Source organism: Erythrolamprus reginae, chromosome 1, assembly GCF_031021105.1.
Source record: "Erythrolamprus reginae isolate rEryReg1 chromosome 1, rEryReg1.hap1, whole genome shotgun sequence".
In the NCBI taxonomy this organism is placed as follows: Eukaryota; Metazoa; Chordata; class Lepidosauria; order Squamata; family Dipsadidae; genus Erythrolamprus; species Erythrolamprus reginae.
In genome coordinates, this window is record NC_091950.1 from 222,866,837 (window position 1) to 222,887,690 (window position 20,854).

A 20,854-nucleotide genomic window follows, 5' to 3' on the forward strand; every position below is an offset into this window, starting at 1 on the left:
TCCTGGGGTAGTTCTGGGATAGGCACAAATTCCTGTCCACTCACCAATTTAAATGGAGTGAACCCCGTACTATTATGTAGTGAGTTGTTATATGCTACCTCTGCGAATGGTAGAAGTTTGCTCCAATTATCCTGCTGATAATTCAAGAAACACCTAAGGTACTGCTCCAACACAATTAGCCCTCTCGCTAGGTAGGTCAACATGTCCTTCATTAGTGGCAGAAGATACACATTATGCATGCAAATCATGTTGAGAAATCTAAAGTCAACAACCAAACGAAGAAAGCCATCTTTCTTCTCACGGAACATGATAGGGGCTGCCATTTGAGGCCTCGCTGGCTGTATGAAGTCCCTTGCCAAGTTCTTGTCAATGAACCTACATAGCTCACCCAGTTCTCCAGGGGTTAAGGAATACATATTAGATTTTGGCAGTTTAGCCCCAGGCAATATATCAATGCTAAAGTCTGTGGCCCTGGGGTGGCAACCTATCGGCTTCCCTTTCACTGAAGACTGCCTTAAGATCCCAATACTCTTTAGGGATTTTTTCCTCCCCTATAATCCTTTCCATCCCAGGGGGGTTTCTCTAGCCCAGTTCTGCTAAGACAAACCCCAGTTCATCATTTCCTTGGTAGGTAATTGTCACGGCACCAGTGCGCCAGTTAATTTCAGGATTCCACTTTTGTAGCCAAGTTAGTCCCAGTATGACTGCATTATCCGGTAAGGGTCCCACAATAAACTGTATAGTCTCTTGGTGGGACCCCATTGTCATGATGAGAGTCCCAGTCTCATGGGTGGCTGGTTTCCCCCCTGCCATTGATCCATCCAACTGGGTAAATGAAATGGGGTCCCTCAGGCCTCGTAGCTTGAGGCCCAAACTCTCTGCCACCTCCGGAGACATAAGGTTCCTGGTTCAGACCAAATCCAAAAGGGCTAACATAGTTCCCCTTGTCCCCCCTGTCGGGTCCCTTAAGGTGAATGGAATGTATACGCATCCAACACCATACCAACATGACTTCTTCCGGCTTGCTATCCACCATTATTGGACGCAACAGAGATCCCAACTCCTCCCCTTTTGGGGGGCGACCTCTATGGTTTCCTTTCCCATTTGCCCAGCATCTGGGGTTTTCTTGGTGCGTTGCTCCAGCTTCTTTCCGCCAGTAGGGGTCACTCTCGGCACAGGTTTGGCCAGGCACTCTGCTGCTCGGTGCCCCTCCTTCGGAAACAAGCTGTAGGTTTGGGTTTATCTGGAAATGCTCTGGTGCCCTTCTTCAGGCCCTGTTCCCTCCCCAAGGGGGAACTTTTATCCCACTGGCTTCTCAGGAGGTTGACCTCCACCTCCGCCGCCAGCTGGAACCGTCTGCTGAGGTTTCTCTGGGTTGCTCTGGCTCAGCAATGCTGGTAAACCTCATCATTTAACCCATCCATAAAGTACTCCATGAGGATGTTCATTGGATACGAACTAACATCAGCTCCCGGAACTCTTGGGTATATTCTGTGACTGATCTCCCCCCTTATTTCAGCGTTTTCAGCTTGGTTCTGGCTTTTCTTTCAGCCAGGAGATCCTCAAAGCGCGCTCTGAGGGCGGTCATAAACTGATCAAAATTCCTAAGGACGGCGTCCTTCCCATTCATGGAGGGACACCATCCAATTTGCAGCTTTCCTGTCTAATGAGCAGGTTACAACCCTCACCCAGGCCGGGTCATTAGGGAACTCATCCTCATAATCTTCCATGTATTGATTTATTTGGGCCAGGAAATATCTCAGGCCTCCTGGTACCCCATCGTACCACTGGGTGAAGGGAGGGGTGGTCGGTGCCTTACTTCTGTGGGAATCCCCTCCCTTTGCTGCATACGCCTTGGGGTCAAAGGACTCAGATCTTGTGCCAGAGGGGGGCGTTGGGCTGCTGCTCTCCGCTGCACTCCCTACCCAGAGGGCCCAGCTGTCTCTTCATCCTCCCCCTCCTCCTCACTCATGAGGCCTTTTAGGTCTCTCTGACTTTTCTTCTCCACCACTGATAGGATTTCACTGATGCCGGTTACCAGCTCCGTCAGCAGGTGCCCCTCCTGACTGACCACCCACTTCTCTTTCTTTTGTTTCTTGCGATGGGTCACATTATTTATTTATTTATTTATTTTTATTTATTTTGTCCAATACACAATACATATTGAAGAGGATAGACATGAGGTATTATATATAAAGAAAGGATATAAAGTAGAGGAGAAGATATATGAAAGGAAGAAAAGATATATAATATATGAGATAAGGAGAGACAATTGGACAGGAGATGAAAGGCAGGCTAGTGCACTTATGTACGCCCCTTTGGTATCAGAATCCCCCATTACATCATCAGGGAAATCACTTATGCCAACACCTATAGCCCATCGGGGAGCTCTTCTCACCAGCTCATCTTGAGGCTGTTAATCTCATCTCTGCTGTGCCCCAGAGCTCCCTCCTTTTGGAGTATCAGAGGAGAGAGGCTTCTCTGGGAAATATCCTCTCTGGAAAAATCTCCCTCGCTTTCGCGTTGGGACATATTTGCCAATCCCTGATAGAATTGCTTCTCCAGGAATGAGTGTAAAGGCTGACTTTGCTTAATATCAAGCTGCCAGTCAGAATTTAGACAAATTAAACTCAGAGTCCTTTTTGTAAAACTTCAAAAGTGAATTTATCAAAATCAGAACTAGAAGCATCGAAAGAAAAGCAAAGTCTGAGAAAATGGCGCGATACAAGCATATATCAAAACCCCTTTTCCAACTTCTTTGGGGAAATGCCCAATCCCTATTGTCCATAACCATCAGGTGGATACATCTTGGCCCTCACGTCACTCTTCTGGAATTTTCCTCTAACGGTCTCCTCCTGGTACCTAGGAAAACGAAACCTAATTCTCCTCCTGTGCTCTTCCCTCCCACACCCCTTATCTCTAACCCACCCCATAAATATTGACAACCAAGCGAAAGAGATGCAGCAGCATAAGAGAAGGTTGACATCTTCCTTCTGAGAACCTACAAGTTTAAAGTGCATAGAAATAGTGTAGAGCAGCTAAGAGCCTGCTATCTGTTTTAAACAGCAGAAATAATTCTTTTTATTATTGATTCTGTGGTTTAATTTTGTGGATTTATTTTATTTGTTTGTTTGTTTGTCCAATACACAATAAAGGTTGAAGAGAATAGACATGTAGTAATATATATCAAAAAAGGATAGAAGAAAAGTCCAACTGTCTCTCCTATATCTCCTATATCTTTTCTTCCAGATAAGATATAGGAGAAAAGATATAGGAGATAAAGGAGAGACAGTTGGACTTTTCTTGTATCCTTTCTTTGATATATATTACTACATGTCTATTCTCTTCAATCTTTATTGTGTATTGGACAAAAAAACAAACAAATAAATAAATGAATAAAATATTTATTTATTCATGTGACCGGGTGGCAGTGGCTTGGCAGTCATGTGATCAAGCAGGAGTGGTCAAGTCGATGTCATTGAATTCTTGGCCCCAATGAATGACCTACAAAAAGAAGATATAAAAAAGGGAAGTTATTTTGTTCACTTACTACTTAAATAAGAATAAAATAAGTACACAAAATAAATAAAAGACCTACTTACAGAAGGAAGATGACTATTCCGTTGGCTTTCAACACTACCAACTGATCACCTTGCTCCAATGACCTACACAAAGAACAGACACAGAAAGAAAGACTTTACTTGCATGCACTTGCACAAGAATAACACAACCAAAGCGATACAATCAAGTCTCTTGACTACTCCAATTTTTACAAATGAAGTGCATGGAAATATATGGTGATGATGATGATAAACCTGAAATATTAAAAGGAGTGCTTCTAGAGCAAGGGTCCCCAACCTTGGCAAATTTTAAACGTTGCGGACTACAACTCCCAGAGTCCCTTAGCCACTTTTGCTGGCTTAGGAACTTTGGGAGTTGAAGTCCACAAATCTTAAAGTTGCCAAGGTGGGAGACCCCCATTTTAGACCACTAAAGATTCAGCTAAACTCCCGTTTTCCTCAAGAGAGAAGGCTCCTTGCCTTTCGCAAACTACTGAAAAACCACCTAGGCCACCAGGCTTGGGGGACCTAAATGACCCTTAGCCGTTTCATTTTATGTATGGTTTGTTTGGATGGTATGCCTTTTTATAATGGGTTTTTATATTTGTTTTTAATATTAGATTTGTGCTTTGTATTTTGTTGTGAGCCGTTCCAAGTCTTCGGAGAGGGACGGCATACAAGTCTAATAAATTATTACTATTACTATTACTATTACTATTATGTCAATACAACACAGCAAACGAGATCACTATGCTGGATTTCGTATTTCATCACTAGTTGGGTGCTTCCCAAGCACCTAGGACTGCGTGATGTAGCGGCGAATTATGTTTGCTGATCCCAGTAAAGCGGCCTTTTGCAATTGACATATGGAGATTTTGTCAATTCCGATGGTTTTCAAATATTCGCTGAGATCCTTTGGCACTGTGCCCAGCGTGCCAAGTACCACTGGGACCACTTTCACTGGCTTATGCCAGAGTCGTTGCAGCTCAATTTTTAGATCTTCGTATTTCACTAATTTCTCTAGCTGCTTCTCCTCAATTCTGCTGTTTCCTGGGATTGCAATGTCGATGATCCATACTTTCTTTTTCTCCACAATCAGGATGTCTGGTGTGTTATGCTTCAGAATTCGGTCACTCTGAAGTCGGAAGTCCCACAGTAGTTTCGCTTGCTCATTTTTGACCACTTTTTCAGGCTTATGATCCCACCAGTTCTTTGCCACTGGTAAATGGTAGTTCTGGCACAAGTTTCAGTGGATCATCTATGCCACAGCATCATGTCTATGCTTGTAGTCAGTCTGTGCGATCTTTTTGCAGCAGCTGAGTATGTGATCGATTGTTTCATCTGTTTCTTAACAGAGTCTGCACTTTGGATCGTCTGTTGATTTTTCAATTCTGGCTTTGACAGCATTTGTTCTAATGGCCTGTTCTTGTGCCGCCAGTATTATTCCTTCTGTCTCCTTTTTGAGTGTTCCACTTGTAAGCCATGATCAGGTCTTTCTTTATCCACTTTGCCTTCAATCTTCTCCAAGAACTGGCCAATCAATGCTTTGTTCCACCAACTGATTGCATCAGCAGAATTCCGCCCGGCTGCTCTGTTTAGGGTGACCCGCTCCCTTCTAAACCAGGGGGGAGTTGGGAAGCCCTTGCAGGGTAGTGCCGAGGAATTTAACTCATTTTTCACTGATAAAGTCGCTCGGATCCGATTGCATAGCAGTATCGGCTGACAATGAGTCAGTCGAGGTGACTGGGGCTAAACGTCTTTGTCCATACATCTGGGAGGAGTTTGACTTGGTGACACCTGATAAAGTGGACAAGGCCATTGGAGCTGTGAGTTCCGCCACCTGTCTACTGGATCTGTGTCCCTCTTGGTTGGTTTCGGCCGGCCGAGAGGTGACACGGACCTGGGCCCAGGAGATTGTCAACGCCTCCTTGGGGAGGGGGTCCTTTCTGGCCCTTTATAAGGAGGCACTTGTGCACCCCCTCCTCTAGAAGCCTTCCCTGGACCCAGCCGTGTTTAATAACTACCGTCCAGTCTCTAACCTTCCCTTTATGGGGAAGGTTGTTGAGAAGGTGGTGGTGCTCCAACTCCAGCGGTCCTTGGAAGAAGCCGATTATCTAGGTCCTCAGCAGTCTGGATTCAAGCCCGGCTACAGCATGGAAACTGCTTTGGTCGCGTTGATGGATGATCTCTAGTGGGCCCGGGACAGGGGTGAGATCATCCAAGGGCATGGGGTGAGGTATCATCAATACGCCGATGATACCCAGTTATACATCTCCACCCCATGTCCAGTCAGTGAAGCAGTGGAAGTGATGTGCCGGTGCCTGGATGCTGTTGGGGCCTGGATGTGTGTCAACAAACTCAAACTCAACCCAGACAAGACGGAGTGGCTGTGGGTCTTGCCTTCCAATGACAATTCCATCTGTCCGTCCATTACCCGGGGGGGAACTACTGGCCCCCTCAGAGAGGGTTCGCAACTTGGTTGTCCTCCTCGATCCACAGCTGACATTGGAACATCATCTTTCGGCTGTGGCGAGGAGGGCGTTTGCCCAGGTTCACCTGGTGCACCAGTTGCGGCCCTATTTGGACAGGGAGTCATTGCTCACAGTTGCTCATTCCCTCATCACCTCGAGGTTCGATTACTGCAATGCTCTCTACATGGGGCTACCTTTGAAAAGTGTTGGGAAACTTCAGATCATGCAGAATGCAGCCGCGAGAGCCATCGTGGGGCTTTCAAGATTCGCCCACGTTTCTTCAATACTCCATGGCTTGCATTGGCTGCCAATCAGTTTCCGGTCACAATTCAAAGTGTTGGTCATGACCTTTAAAGTCCTACATGGCATTGGACCAGAGTACCTCAGGAACCGCCTGCTACCGCACGAATCCCAGCGATCGATAAGGTCCCACAGAGTTGGCCTTCTCCGGGTCCCGTTGACTAAACAATGTTGTTTGGCAGGCCCCAGGGGAAGAGCCTTCTCTGTGGCAGCCCCAGCCCTCTGGAACCAACTCCCCCTGGAGATTAGAACTGCCCCCACCCTTCCTGTCTTTCGTAAACTGATTAAGACTCACTTATACCACCAGGCATGGGGGAGTTGAGACACCTTTCCCCCAGGCTTTTTTATACTTTGTTTTATGTTTGGTATGAATGTTGCTGTTTGGTTTTTAAAATAATGATAGGATTTTATATGTTTTTAATATTAGATTTGTTCCACTGTTATATTGTTTTTTATTGCTGTTGTGAGCCACCCCGAGTCTTCGGAGAGGGGCGGCAAAAAAATCTAATAAATAAAATAAATAAACTGTGTATACAACATTGAGTTACAGTTTTTCTGTACTGGTCCTTAGTTTGCTTCACTTTGAGAAGCTTCCTATTGTGGACCTCCATTAACACTGACTCTTTGCTCTCCTTCACATAGTCAGCTAATGCATGCTTCTCTTCTTCCACTGTCTGCTTCACTTGCCAAAGTCCTCTGCCGCTTATTTTCCTTGGTAAATACAGCCTGTCAACATCACTGCGGGGGTGTAGTGCATGATGGATCGTCAGTGTTCTGGTTTTCCTGTCCACGTTGTCCAGCTCTGCTTGAGTCCAGTTCACTATGCTAGCTGTGTATCTAATGACAGGTATGGCCCAAGTATTTATAGCCTGGATAGTGTTGCCACCATTCAATTTGCTCTTCAAAATTTTTCTGGTCCTCTGGGTGTACTCTTTGCTGATCACAGTTTTCACATGACCATGCTTTCACACCCCATGCCCAGTCAACGAAGCGGCGGAAGTGATGTGCCGGTGCCTGGAGGCTGTTGGGGCCTGGATGGGTGTCAACAGACTCAAGCTCAACCTGGATAAGATGGAGTGGCTGTGGGTTTTGCCTCCCAAGGACAATCCCATCTGTCCGTCCATCACCCTGGGGGGGGAATTATTGACCCCCTCGGAGAGGGTCCGCAACTTGGGCGTCCTCCTCGATCCACAGCTCACATTAGAAAAACATCTCTCAGCTGTGGCGAGGGGGGCGTTTGCCCAGGTCCGCCTGGTGCACCAGTTGCGGCCCTATCTGGACCGGGACTCATTGTTCACAGTCACTCATGCCCTCATCACCTCGAGGTTCGACTACTGTAATGCTCTCTACATGGGGCTACCTTTGAAAAGTGTTCAGAAACTCCAGATCGTGCAGAATGCAGCTGCGAGAGCAGTCATGGGCTTACCTAGGTATGCCCATGTTTCTCCATCACTCCGCAGTCTGCATTGGCTGCCGATCAGTTTCCGGTCACAATTCAAAGTGTTGGTTATGACCTTTAAAGCCCTTCATGGCATTGGACCAGAATATCTCTGAGACCGCCTCCTGCCGCACGAATCCCAGTGACCGATTAGGTCCCACAGAGTGGGCCTTCTCCGGGTCCCATCAACTAAACAATGTCGGTTGGCGGGCCCCAGGGGAAGAGCCTTCTCTGTGGAACCAACTCTGGAACCAACTCCCCCCGGAGATTAGAACTGCCCCTACTCTTCCTGCCTTCCGTAAACTCCTTAAAACCCACCTTTGCCATCAGGCATGGGGGAACTGAAACATCTCCCCCTGGGCATGTTTAATTTATATATGGTATGCGTGTGTGTATGTCTGTTAGTATATGGGATCTTTTTAAATCTTTAAATATTTTAAATTTGTTAGATTATTTATGATTTGTTTCTACGTGTTGTGAGCCGCCCCGAGTCTTCGGAGAGGGGCGGCATACAAATCTAAGTAATAAATAAATAAAAAATAAAATAAATAAATGCTTGATATTATCCAGTTGCAAGATGCCCAAGTATCTGTAGGCTTCTGGCTGGTGGCACTTGATGGTTTGACCATTTGGCATTTCAATGCCCTCACTTTCAGTGATTTTCCCCTTTTTCAGTGCCACTGTGGCACATTTATCCAGGCCAAACTCCATGCTGATGTCATTGCTGAAAATTCGCACAGTGTTGGTTAGTGACTATCTCAGTTTCTGATTTTCCGTACAACTTCAGGTCACCCATATACAGCAGATGTGAAATTTTTGGTGAATTCCTAGCAGTTTGGTAGCCTAGGTTTGTTTTCTGTAGGATCAGTGACAGTGGGATTATAGCGATGATGGATAGCAATGGGGACAAAGAGTCCCCCTGGAAGATGCCCCTTCTGATGTTGATCAGTCCATAACTTTCATTCCCAACAAAACCTCAGTCTTCCAATATTTCATCGCCTTTTCTATGAATTTCCTGATGTTTTCATTGACTCCAATGACTTCCAGGCATTTTATGATCCAGCTGTGTGGCAAAGTCAAAGGCTTTCTTCTAGTCAATCCAGGTCATGTATAGGTTTGTTTTCCTGTTCTTACAGTTCTCCGAAATCATTTTATCAATTAGGAGCTGGTCTTTCATACTTCTGCTTCGTCTTTTATTGCCCTTTTGCTCCACTGGCATGATGTCATTTTCTTCTAGGTAGTCCTGAATTCTGTCAGTATGATGCATGTCAGCAGTTTGAGCATGGTCGGCAAACATGTTATTGGCCTGTAGTTTCCTAGTATGGCTCCTTTTGCTGCATCTTTCTGTATTAAATATGTTCTGCCAGTTGTAAGCCATTCACTGATATTTCCTGTTTGCAGCATTTTGTTGAACAATTCAGCCATTTTTGCATTCAGGCTGGTCAGGTATTTCAGCCAAAAACCATGCACCTGACCAGGGGATGTCCAGTTCTTTACTTTCTTCACTCTTGTTGCAATCATTTCAGGTGTTATTTCCAGCTGCTGCATATTGCTCTTTGAGAATTTTTTCTCAAACTCCCTTTCCACCCAGTAGTTTTGTTATAGTCCTTTTCGACCTCCCAGAGATCTTTCCAGAACTTTGTTGTTATTTTCACCTCTTGCTTTTCAATTTTCTTATTTGTTTGCTGAGCAGGTTCTGGTACAACTGCCTCTGGTTGGATTGAAATGTTTGATGCTGCCTGTACTGGGTGATCCTATCTTCATATCACTCAATTTTCCTGGCTGTCGCTGTTATCTGCTGCTTTACAATTTCCAGTGCTTCCTCAATCTTTCTTGTACTAAGCCAGTACTTTTTTGTCAAATAGTCTTTGATCTTCTGATTGTTCAGTTTCTGCTCCTTAATGTTCCTCAAGTTACTTGCATCTGATCTCAAGCTTTTGATTTTCAGTTCTAGTCGGATTTTCCATTTTGGTTTTCCAGTTGGTTTTCCGATTGGTTTCTGTTGCAATAACCCTAGTTATTCAGTTACTATCACAGCTGTACTGTAGGCAAGCTGATTCAATTCTTCAATTGAAGTTACATTGACAGTTGCAAGTGCAGAGTTAATATCTTCCATCAGTGGGACAAGTCGTTTCTTGCTTATGTTTTTTAAGGCTGGCAGTCTCTTTCGCTCTGCATTGGACCCTGCATGAGCAAGTATTTGGTCCTTCAGTTCTTGCTGCCTTTGAGTCATAGTGCCAAGTGACTCATCTGCAGCTTCTTGCTGTCTTTCCAAGTTTTCATCAGATTCCAGTTGTGCAGTGACTCCAGATCTTATTGGAGCTTCTACTGGTGCCAGATCAGATTTTGGTGTTTCTATTTTGCAAATTTTCTGTATTTCTTCTAATTCGATGTCACTGAACATTTGGTTCCTGATTATGAGTCGTCGCTGATTGGTACATCTGTCTTTGATACCCATGTTTTTTAGGCTCCGAGTTGTAATAACACTTCATGATTGTGCGATTCTCTGCCATTGAGAATTTCTGCTGCTTTTTTATTTGTAAGCTTTGTTTGTTTTGTTCTTGTAGCTCATTTGTCAATGACTTCCCAGGTTCCACAGCAACCACCGCGGTCCTTTTTATCCGAGCCAGTACGGACTTCTTTTTGTTTTGTCTCTCCATTAGTTTAAATGGGTTAGGTACATTTCGTCTGGCTCCTTTGCTTTGACCACACCGGCAAGGTTAGATCTATCAGTAGTTTACACTACCACCAGCACAGCTCTCAGCTTCATTGAAGCATACAAGCCCCACTACCATGACAAGGCGTACCCATCAGTGGGGTGGCATCCCACTACATTATGATTGATTATGATTATGATTATGATTATGATTGTGATTGTGATTGTGATTGTGATTGTGATTGTGATTGTGACTGTGACTGTGACTGTGACTATGATTATGATTATGATTATGATTGATTTTGATTATGGTTATGGTTATGGTTGTGGTTGTGGTTGTGGTTATGGTTACTTTAAGAACCTGCAAGATTTACCAGGAAGTTGTAAACTGGGAACACATCTTATCCCCCCCCCCTTTATCTATTCTTAGCTATTTACATCTTTCCATTCCCACGATGATCCACTGTTTCAGTTGGGCTGCTTGGGTGAGAAAACTGGTTGGCATTGGACCGGAAGTGCTTGGAATGGTGTGGACTTTGGTAGGTTAATCACGCCCACCTTTCCTTCCCGCTCCCAGCCACCGAGGAAAGCAGCATGGCAGCTTGGCATTTGCAACTCTTTTTTGAGGCATTTGAAGTTGCTACAGCAAATGAGGTTGATTCAAGACTTGGGAAAAGATTTGCAAGTGCCGAGTTGTTGTGCTTCTCTCCTCGGTGCTTCTCTCCCTTGGTAGGTTAGTCACGCCCACCTTTCCTTCCCCCTCCCGGTTGATGAGGAAAGCAGCATAGCAGCTCGGCACTTGCAACTCTCAGCAAATCAACCTTATTTGCTGTAGCAAACTCAAATGCTGCTGCTGGCGGAAGCTCAGGTTAGCTCTGCCATCTTGACATAAGAGACGGAAGAGGAGACCGGGGTGGGGATGGCAGTGAAGGAAAGTGTGTGCGTGGCGGTGGGAAGGAGAACAGGGTACCTGCGGCAGGGTGACTGCAGTGGCAGTCAGCAGCAGTGGCAATGATTACTTCAGCTTCAACTGCAACAACACAAGAGCACGCAACAGATTCAAACTTAATATTAACATTTTTGCATTCAGGCTGGTCAGCGGCATGAGAAAGCTGCTGCTGCCAAACTAAGGGAGGGCTGATACCGCCACTGCTAACCACCACCCAACTGCATTCAGTGTATAAGACGCACCCAGTTTTTTGCAGTATAAAGGTGTGTCTTATACACCAAACATACGGTAGGTTCATTTTTGAGAACCCCTTTTCTGCCTCTGCTAAACTAAAAGCAATTGTCCTGATAATATCTCTAGCTTTTTGACACTGTCAGGAATTGTATAGTTCTGAGGATCTTTGAGAATATTTTTCAAAAATCCTTGTAGTCATTCAAATCAGTTTCGTAATTAAACATTTTGCCAAATTCAATCAATCCTTCCTCTGCTTCTGCCCATAGAATGATACATCTACAATGTTCCAGTAATCCAGCTCCAAATATGTGAGAAATTGTAATTTGTTTGCATCTGGCAATTCATCAGCCTTTTTTTCAAATTGGTGATTATGCTTTCCAGAGGTTTTTCATGAGGAAGTGCAACAAATTATTGATTGTGAACAAATTTTATATTTTGGAAAGCTTCTGAAGTTATCATTCCATCAACCTTATTTTCATATGGGCCCTTTCCTTTTCTAAGCATTTCAAATGCTTTAATTGATCGCAATACAATTTTTTTGGCCTTTATAATTATAGAATCATAGAATCATAGAGTTGGAAGGGACCTCCAGGGTCATTGGTTTCCAACCCCCTGCTCAATGCAGGATTCACTAAAACACTCCAGAAAGATGACTGTCCAGTCTCTGTTTGAAGATCTCCAGTGAAGGCGAGCTCACCACCTCCTGTAGCAAACTGTTCCACCAGTTTATCATCCTTGCTGTTAGAAAGTTTTTTCTGATATCTAATCTAAATCTACTCCCTTGCAGTTTCATTCCATTGTTTCTAGTCCTTCCACAGGCTAATGAGAACAATGCTGATCTCTCTGCTCTGTGACAGCCCTTCAGATATTTGTAGACAGTTATCAAATCTCCTCTCAGTCTTCTCCTTTGCAGACTAAACATCCCTAGATCCTTTAACCATTCCTAATAGGACATGGTTTCCAGACCACTCACCATCCTTGTGACTCTCCTTTTAACTTGCTCTAGTTTATCAATGTCCTTTTTAAATTGGGAACCCCAGAACTGAACACAGTATTCCAAGTGTGGTCATACCAAAGTACTGTAGAGAGGAATAATTATTTCATTTTATTTATTGATTAATTTTGTCCAATACACAATGAGGGTTTTAGTGGGTATACACATAGTAAAATACATGATGAAGGTTATAGAGGGTATACTCATAGTAAAATATATCTAAGAAAGAATAGAAGAGAAGATATAGGAATAGAACATATCAATGAAAGAATAGAAGAAGAGATATAGGAATAGAAGAAAGGTATAGGAGATATAAGAGAGCAATAGGACAGGGGACAGAAGGCATTCTAGTGCACTTGTACTCGCCCCTTACTGACCTCTTAGGAATCTGGATAGGTCAACCATGGATAATCTAAGGGTAAAGTGTTGGGGGTTTGGGAATGACACTATGGAGTCTGGTAATGAGTTCCACACTTCGACAACTCGGTTGCGGAAGTCATATTTTTTACAGTCAAGTTTGGAGCGGTTAATATTAAGTTTAAATCTGTTGTGGGCTCTTGTGTTGTTGTGCTTGAAGCTGAAGTAGTCGCTGACAGGCAGGACGTTGCAGCATATAATCTTGTGGGCAATACCTAGATCTTGTTTAAGGCATCTTAGGCTTTCTAGGCCCAGGATTTTGCCAGACCCATCCTCGAATACAGCTCATCTGTTTGGAACCCATATCGCATCTCAGACATTAACATCCTTGAAAATGTCCAAAGATACTTCACCAGAAGAGCCCTTCACTCCTCCACTTGAAATAGAATACCCTACGAGACTAGACTTTCAATCCTGGCCCTAGAAAGTTTAGAACTAAGACGCCTTAAACAAGATCTAGGTATTGCCCACAAGATCATATGCTGCAACGTCCTGCCTGTCGGCGACTACTTCAGCTTCAACCACAACAACATTGATATGTTCTATTCTCTTTAATTGATATATTCTCTTACTATACCTTCTTTTCTATTATTTCTTAGATATATTTTACTATGAGTATCTTCTCTATAACCTTCATCATGTATTTTACTATGTGTATATAGATATATACCCACTAAAACCCTCATTGTGTATTGGACAAAATAAATAAATAAAATAAATCTATGGGACGGGCCTCCCGACATTAATTGTCAATGGCAAAATGAATTTAACTCCTTGAGCGACAGGCAAAGACCTGGGCTGACTTTTGTTTCTTCAAGACGGCTGGAATAGAAATAGAACAATGGAGTTGGAAGGGACCTTGGAGGTCTTCTAGTCCAACCCCCTGCTTAGGCAGGGAACCCTACACTACAGAGGGTCATCATCACACCAGAAGAGCCCTTCACTCCTCCACTCGAAACGGAATGCCCTACGAAAACAGATTATCAATCCTGGATCTAGAAAGCTTAGAACTACGACGTCTAAAACATGATTTAAGTATTGCCCACAAGATCATATGCTGCAACGTCCTGCCTGTCAATGATTACTTCAGCTTCAACTGCAACAACACAAGAGCACGCAACAGATTCAAACTTAATATTAACCGCTCCAAACTTGACTGTAAAAAAATATGACTTTAGCAATCGAGTTGTCGAAGCATGAAACTCATTACCGGACTCAATAGTGTCAATCGCTAACCCCCAACATTTCTCCCTTTGACTATCCACGATTGACCTCTCCAGGTTCCTAAGAGGTCAGTAAGGGGCGTACATAAGTGCATTAGTGTGCCTTTTGTCCCCTGTCCAATTGTCTCTCCTTTATCTCATATATCATATATATTTTCTTCCTTTCATATATCTTCTCCTCTATTTTTATATATTTTCTTCTATCCTTTTCTTTATATATATTACTACATGTCTATTCTCTTCTATATGTATTGTGTATTGGACAAAATAAATAAATAAAATAAAAATAAATAAACTCTTGAAGCCTTCTTTGCTATGTTGTTGCAGTGGGCTTTGGCATTTAAATCTTTTGTTATTAGTATACCGAGGTCTTTAACCGAGTGGGGGTTATCTGTGATAATTTGATTATTCAGTTCGTATTTGGAGTTCAGATTCTTTTTCCAATGTGTAGGACAGAGCATTTGCTAGTTGAGATTTGGAGTTGCCATGTGTTAGACCACTCAGAAACAGAGTTCAGGCCTTTTTGGAGAGCAGTTGTGTTAGCGGTGGTGTTGAAGAGTTTTACATCATCGGCGATATTCTATGCTCCTCTTGATACATCCTAGGATTGTGTTTGCCTTTTTTGCAGCTGCTTCACACTGTTTAATCTGTGATCTACCAATACACCCAGGGCCTTCTTACTTGTGCTGCTGCTCAGACACATTCCTCCCATTCTATATGTGTTGTTCTCATTATTTTTGCTCAGATGTAGGATCTTGCATTTCTCTGTTAAATACCATTCTGTTAGTTTCAGCCCATTGTTCAAGCTTGTCTAGATCTTTTTGAATCCTATTTCTATCTTGTTTAGTATTAGCAATACCACCTAGCTTTGTGACACCAGCAAATTTGATAAGTTTTCCTTCAATTCCTTCATCTAGATCAGTGGTTCTCAACCTGGGGGTCAGGACCCCTTTGGGGGTCGAACAATCATTCCACAGGGGTCACCTAAGACCACGGGAAAAGACAAATTTCCCATGGTGTTAGGAACTGAAGCTTCTATTCTGGCACCTTGAAACATATTTTTTTACAATCTGACCAATCAGGTGTTTACAGTGATAGCATCCCTCTGACCTTCCTGCCAATCAGCTTAAAGCTCTGTTGGGAGGATTGGTGCTAGACTTATGGCTGGGGGTCATCACAACATGAGGAACCGTATTAAGGGGTCACGGCATTAGAAAGGTTGAGAACCACTGATCTAGATCATTTATAAATACAGTGGTACCTCGAGATACGAGTTTAATTCGTTCCGGACCTGGGCTCTTAAGTCGAGCAGCTCTTATCTCGAACGACTTTTCCCCATAGGAATTAATGTAAATAATTTTAATTGGTTCCAGCCCTCAAAAAACTCACAAAGTTAGTCTAAATTATGCAGAAAGATATGTTTTTAATGAAGAAATGTACATGTACATATAAATGAATAATGAAGTTTCTTTCACTTAACTTGTAAACTTTCTTAAACTTTTAAATTTACATATGTTCAACTTCTCTGCCACCCAATCCTGTAGGACAGAGGTCCCCAACCCTTTTTGCACCAGGGACCGGCTTTAAGCGATCAAGAGAGGAATGGGTGAATGAATGGACGGAGGGTGGGAAGGAAGGAAGGAAAGAGGGAAGGGACAGGAACAGAGGAAGGAAGGAAGGAAACTTATGAAAGGGGAGAGTAAGAGAGGAATGAGTGAAGGGAGGGAGGGAGGGAAGAAGGTGGGAAGGAGAAAGAAAAGAAGAAATAGAGGAAGGGAAGGTAAAAGAGAGAAAGAAAAAGAGCAAAGAAAGAAAGAAAGAAAGAAAGAAAGAAAGAAAGAAAGAAAGAAAGAAAGGGGGAAGGGACAGGAACAGAGGAAGGAAGCAAGGAAACTTATGAAAGGGGAGAGTAAGAGAGGAATGAGTGAAGGGAGGGAGGGAGGGAAGAAGGTGGGAAGGAGAAAGAAAAGAAGAAATAGAGGAAGGGAAGGTAAAAGAGAGAAAGAAAAAGAGCAAGAAAGAAAGCTGCAAGCACCCCCCCGAGCCCCCCAGGCCGGCTGCAACCTTTTAAAACACGTGCGCCGCTTCGCAGCTGTCTCCTGAAGCCGAACACGGAAGTTAGCGTTTGGCTTCAGGAGACAGCTCCTTGGCGCTTGTATCTCGAATTTGGGCTTGTAAGTAGAACAAAAATATCTCTCCCCTCCCAGCTCTTATCTCGAGTTGCTCTTAAGTAGAGCAGCTCTTATGTCGGGGTTCCACTGTATGTTAAATAGCACTGGGCCTAGGACAGACCCTTGTGATACTCCACTTGAAACATTCTTCCAATTGGATGTGCAACCATTTCTTACCACTCTTTGAGTGCCATCACTAAGCCAGTTTTGAATCCATCTAACTATACTTTTGTCAATCCCATAACCATTTTTTCAATAAGGATGGAATGAGATACTTTGTCAAATGCTTTACTGAAGTCAAAATATACCACATCTACTGCATTTCCCTGATTAACCCATTTGGTAATTCTATCACAGAAAGAAATTAGATAAGTCTGACATGATTTTTTTCTTACAAATCCATGTTGGCTCTGCACTCATGTTGGCTCTGCATTAATTACTGCATTCCTAACCAAGTGCTGGCACACATGCTGCTTTATAACTTGTACAAGGAGCTTTCCTGGTATTGAAGTCAGACTCACAGGCCTGTAGTTTCCTGGTCCCACCTTTTTACCCTTTCTGAAGATAGGGACAACATTTGCCCTCCTCCATTCTACAGGAACTTCTCCTGTTGTCCATGAATTTTCAAAGATCACTGCAAGTGGTTCTGCTATTACTTCTGATAGTTCTTTCAGTACCCTGGGATGTAGTTCATCTGGGCTTGGAGATTTGAATTCATTTAAATTAGCTAAGAGTTCCCTCGCCATTTCTCTGTCTATTAAGTATTTTGGTTCTTTTGTTCCTTCAATAGCAGAATAAAGGCCAGCTGTTATTGTATGTCCTTTTTCAGAAAAAACAGATGCAAAACAATTGTCCAGAAGTTCAGCTTTCTCAGTATTGTTTTTGATCAATTCACCATTTTCCCTCTGTAGAACTCCTATAGCATCTTTAGCTTTTCTTTTTCTTTTGATGTACCCCCCCAAACCTTTTATTATTACTTTTTACATTCCTTGCGAGACTCAGTTCATATTTAGCTTTAACTTTTCTGATACTTGCTGTACAGTTGCTGCAGGCTGCCTTATATTCTTCCTTAGAAATATCCCCCTTCTTTCATTTCATACAGTGGTTTCCCCCCCCCTTTTTAATAAGTTATTAAGATTTGGGTTCAACCACAGTGGCCTCCCTAGATGCTTCCCATGTTTTCTTCTTTTGGGAATTGTTGAAGATTGTGCTTCTAGAAACTCATTTCACAAGATTTCCCATTCTTCTGGGACATTTCTGTCCTTTAAGACTTCCAACCATTGGCTTCTTCCTACCCTCCTTCTGAGTCCATCAAAATCTGCTCTTCTGAAATCCAATCTTGAAGTCTGAGTCCTCTCAGGTCTTCCTCCCTTTGTTATGTAGAATTCAATTATTGCATGGTCACTGCAGCCCAAGGTCCTGTGTTTCTCCCTTGCAGGGCATTTGACAGAAGAGAAATTTCATTTAGAATGTGGGCCAAATCAGCAAAAGAAATTATATTTTGAAGACAGGCATTGCCCAGAAAAAACTGATGTAGCACTGGATATGCATGCCCCACAGTTATGATTGACCTTATATTACAGGCAGCCCATCTTGGTCCCAAAACTCAGCCAATCCTCATGATTTGAATGCCCAATTGTTCAGAGATTTGGAAAAGCTCTGCCTGGCTCTTTCAGGATTTATGGAAAATGGTGGGTACCTTGTCAAGGAATATTTTAAAGTGGTTCAGTTGTTTGATATCCTTTATGGAGTCAATCAGCACAGGTTTGGAGGTCATGGTTCAAGCAGTGCCAGATTACAATGTTTGAGAACTCTTTAGCTTTTCTGATGCTGACTCCAGATTTTCTCTCAAGCATAATACTGGCAGCATCAGAGCAGAATGGTATTAAATGCTTTTGCAGATATTATTTGATAAACCCAACTTTATGTAACCTCCCCATCACTGAAGACATATGGTCTCTGCATCTTTTCCAATTCCATCAGCTCAATGAAAATGGTTGTTGGGCATTCTGAATCCTCACCTTTTCCAAAAACTATCACAACTGCTTTCATTGATAACATTGAGGCTTCGTCAATGCTCAAACACACTTCAGATTCTTTACAATAATATTGGTAAACATGGTTTGTTGCAAAGAAATCAATTATTTTCACCATGGATCTCCATGAATGCAAGCCTACTCCCAGATTTATTTCATCTGCAGTTAGCAAATTTACCTGTCTTTCAATGTCTGAGAATGGTGTGCGTCTTTCTGCCAAATTGTACACTGTAAGAAATAATGTTTTAGTACTAGGCACATGTTGTTCATTTGAATGAGGAGGCTGACCTGGCATGTGTGACTGAGATCTGGCTGGGCCCAGAGAGGTGTGGCTATTATAGCCAAGAAGATCTTCAGCTTACACAGGCTCGCTGTTCCCAAGATTGCGGGTGGTGAGTCGCTCTTTGTGAAGTTGGATCTAGGAGTTCAGATGGGCTTGTTACTCATGTACCTGCCTCCAAGCCCTGCCATGCTACTTGAGGAGGTAGCCAGGTTGCTGGTGGAGTTTCCCAGACTCATTGTCTTGGGAGTCTTAAACCTACCATCACTCAGTGAATCCTCTGGGTTGGCGCACAGGTTCATGCCACCATGGCAACCATGGATCTGACCCAAGTAATTCAGGGTCCAGGTCATGAGGGGGGCCATACTCCCAACATGGTATTCCTCTTAGAGCAGTTGAGTAATGATCTGAAATAAAGGGGCTTAGATATCTTGCCTTTGTCATGGTCAGATCATTTTCTGCTATGGCTTGATTTTAGGACTCCAATCCTCCCCCATAGGGAAGTGAAACTGATTAGAAGGTTCCCCCCAGACACCTGATGGATCCAGAGGGCTTTCAGAAGGTGCTTGGGATTTTACTGGACTCACTTGTACACAGTTTGACAGAGTCCCTTGCTGCAGCCTTGAATATGGCAGCAGTGGGGGCTCTTGTCCGGAGTGTGCCTTTGCAATCTCTCTGTGGCAGTAGACCCTGGAGATCTCCTTGGTTTACTGAGGACCTCCGGGGGATGAAACGCCAGAAGAGACATCTAGAGGAGCACTGGAGGAAAAGTAAATCCAACTGAACACTGCTAAGTGCATATGTTGAGACTTACCAAGTGGCACTCCAGGTGATAAGATGCCCTGATTACATCTGTGGAATCTCCAGCTGTCCTGTTTAGGGTGGCTCGCTCCCTCCTAAACTGGCGGAGGATAGGGTTGAAAAACCCTTGCAGGGTAGTGTTAAGAGTTACAAATGCAGAAGGTAGCCCCACCAACTAGCCACAGATGAAAAACTATAAATAACTGAAGTCTTCAAAGAAAGAAAACACTGCAACAGGCTTTCTTGTAAGAAATATATTTTATTCTTCTTCTTATCAAAAAGTTTCTTTAAATAAACTATCACTTTTACTCTATGTCACAAACTCTTTAACTATTGTTGTGGTTAGCTCTGGCCCTACTCCTGCCCCAAGGACTGTGGATGTGGGGGAGACATCCACATGCTGCAGGCCTGTTTTGCCCCCAGTGGAATCTGCTGATGAAGGCTCCTCTGGCCAAGAAGACATGAGTGACAGGGAGGAGGAGAGTGGGGCAGACAGCTCAGAAGGAGATCAATTATCTAGCTCCTCCTTGGATTCAGAACAAGAGTTAATGATACAGCCACACATGCGGAGAGCGATGCATAGGCAACAACAACTGAGAGATTATTATCAAAGAAAATGAGGCCACCTGTGGTTGGGTGGGGCTGTGGTAATTAGTGAGGCTGCTATAAATAGCAGCCTGTGGGTTTGGCCATTGTGGAGGATTATCTGATCATTGTGTTTCGTGACTGCTTTATTGACTTTGACCTTTTGTGTGCTGATTTTTCCTGCTCTGAAACTAAACCAGAGCAAAGTGTGTTTCACTTTGTGAAAGAAGAAGGACTGTGAATTGCCTCACAGCTGCAAGCTAAGTATCACAGAACTGATAAGGGACATGTACAAATTACCAGTTTGTTTGGAGATGACTGCTCTTTGCTATATCAAAAGAGGACTTGGTTTAAGTGACTTTTCATTATAAAGAACATCGTTTTGAATTTTCAAACGTGTGTGTGTCTGAAAGTTGTACCTGTGAATTTTTGGGAGGATTCTACCGGAGAGCCCGACAGAACAACTATTAACCAATATAACAAACCATCTTCAATACTATCATACAACTACATGTAACTACAACATAACTTCCACAACTACTTCAATTACCACAACTATTACAACTACCACACCCATGCAAGAGTGTATTTTACCTTTATATAGTTCCAAACCAATCAGGTTGCAACACAATTAGTAAACCTATAATTGCCCACTAATTATTACTTACATCAGCCATTACCATGATTACAGATCATTTTTCCTGCATTGTAATACGATCTCAGGTTGTCCTGACAGGTA

General features: G+C 43.2%; 1 pseudogene; it reads right to left on the bottom strand.

The window, feature by feature from the left end:
• Positions 1 to 582: 582 nt before the first annotated feature.
• Positions 583 to 19,094, bottom strand: LOC139171160 (E3 SUMO-protein ligase KIAA1586-like; annotated as a pseudogene).
• Between the last annotated feature and the right edge of the window lie 1,760 nt (positions 19,095 to 20,854).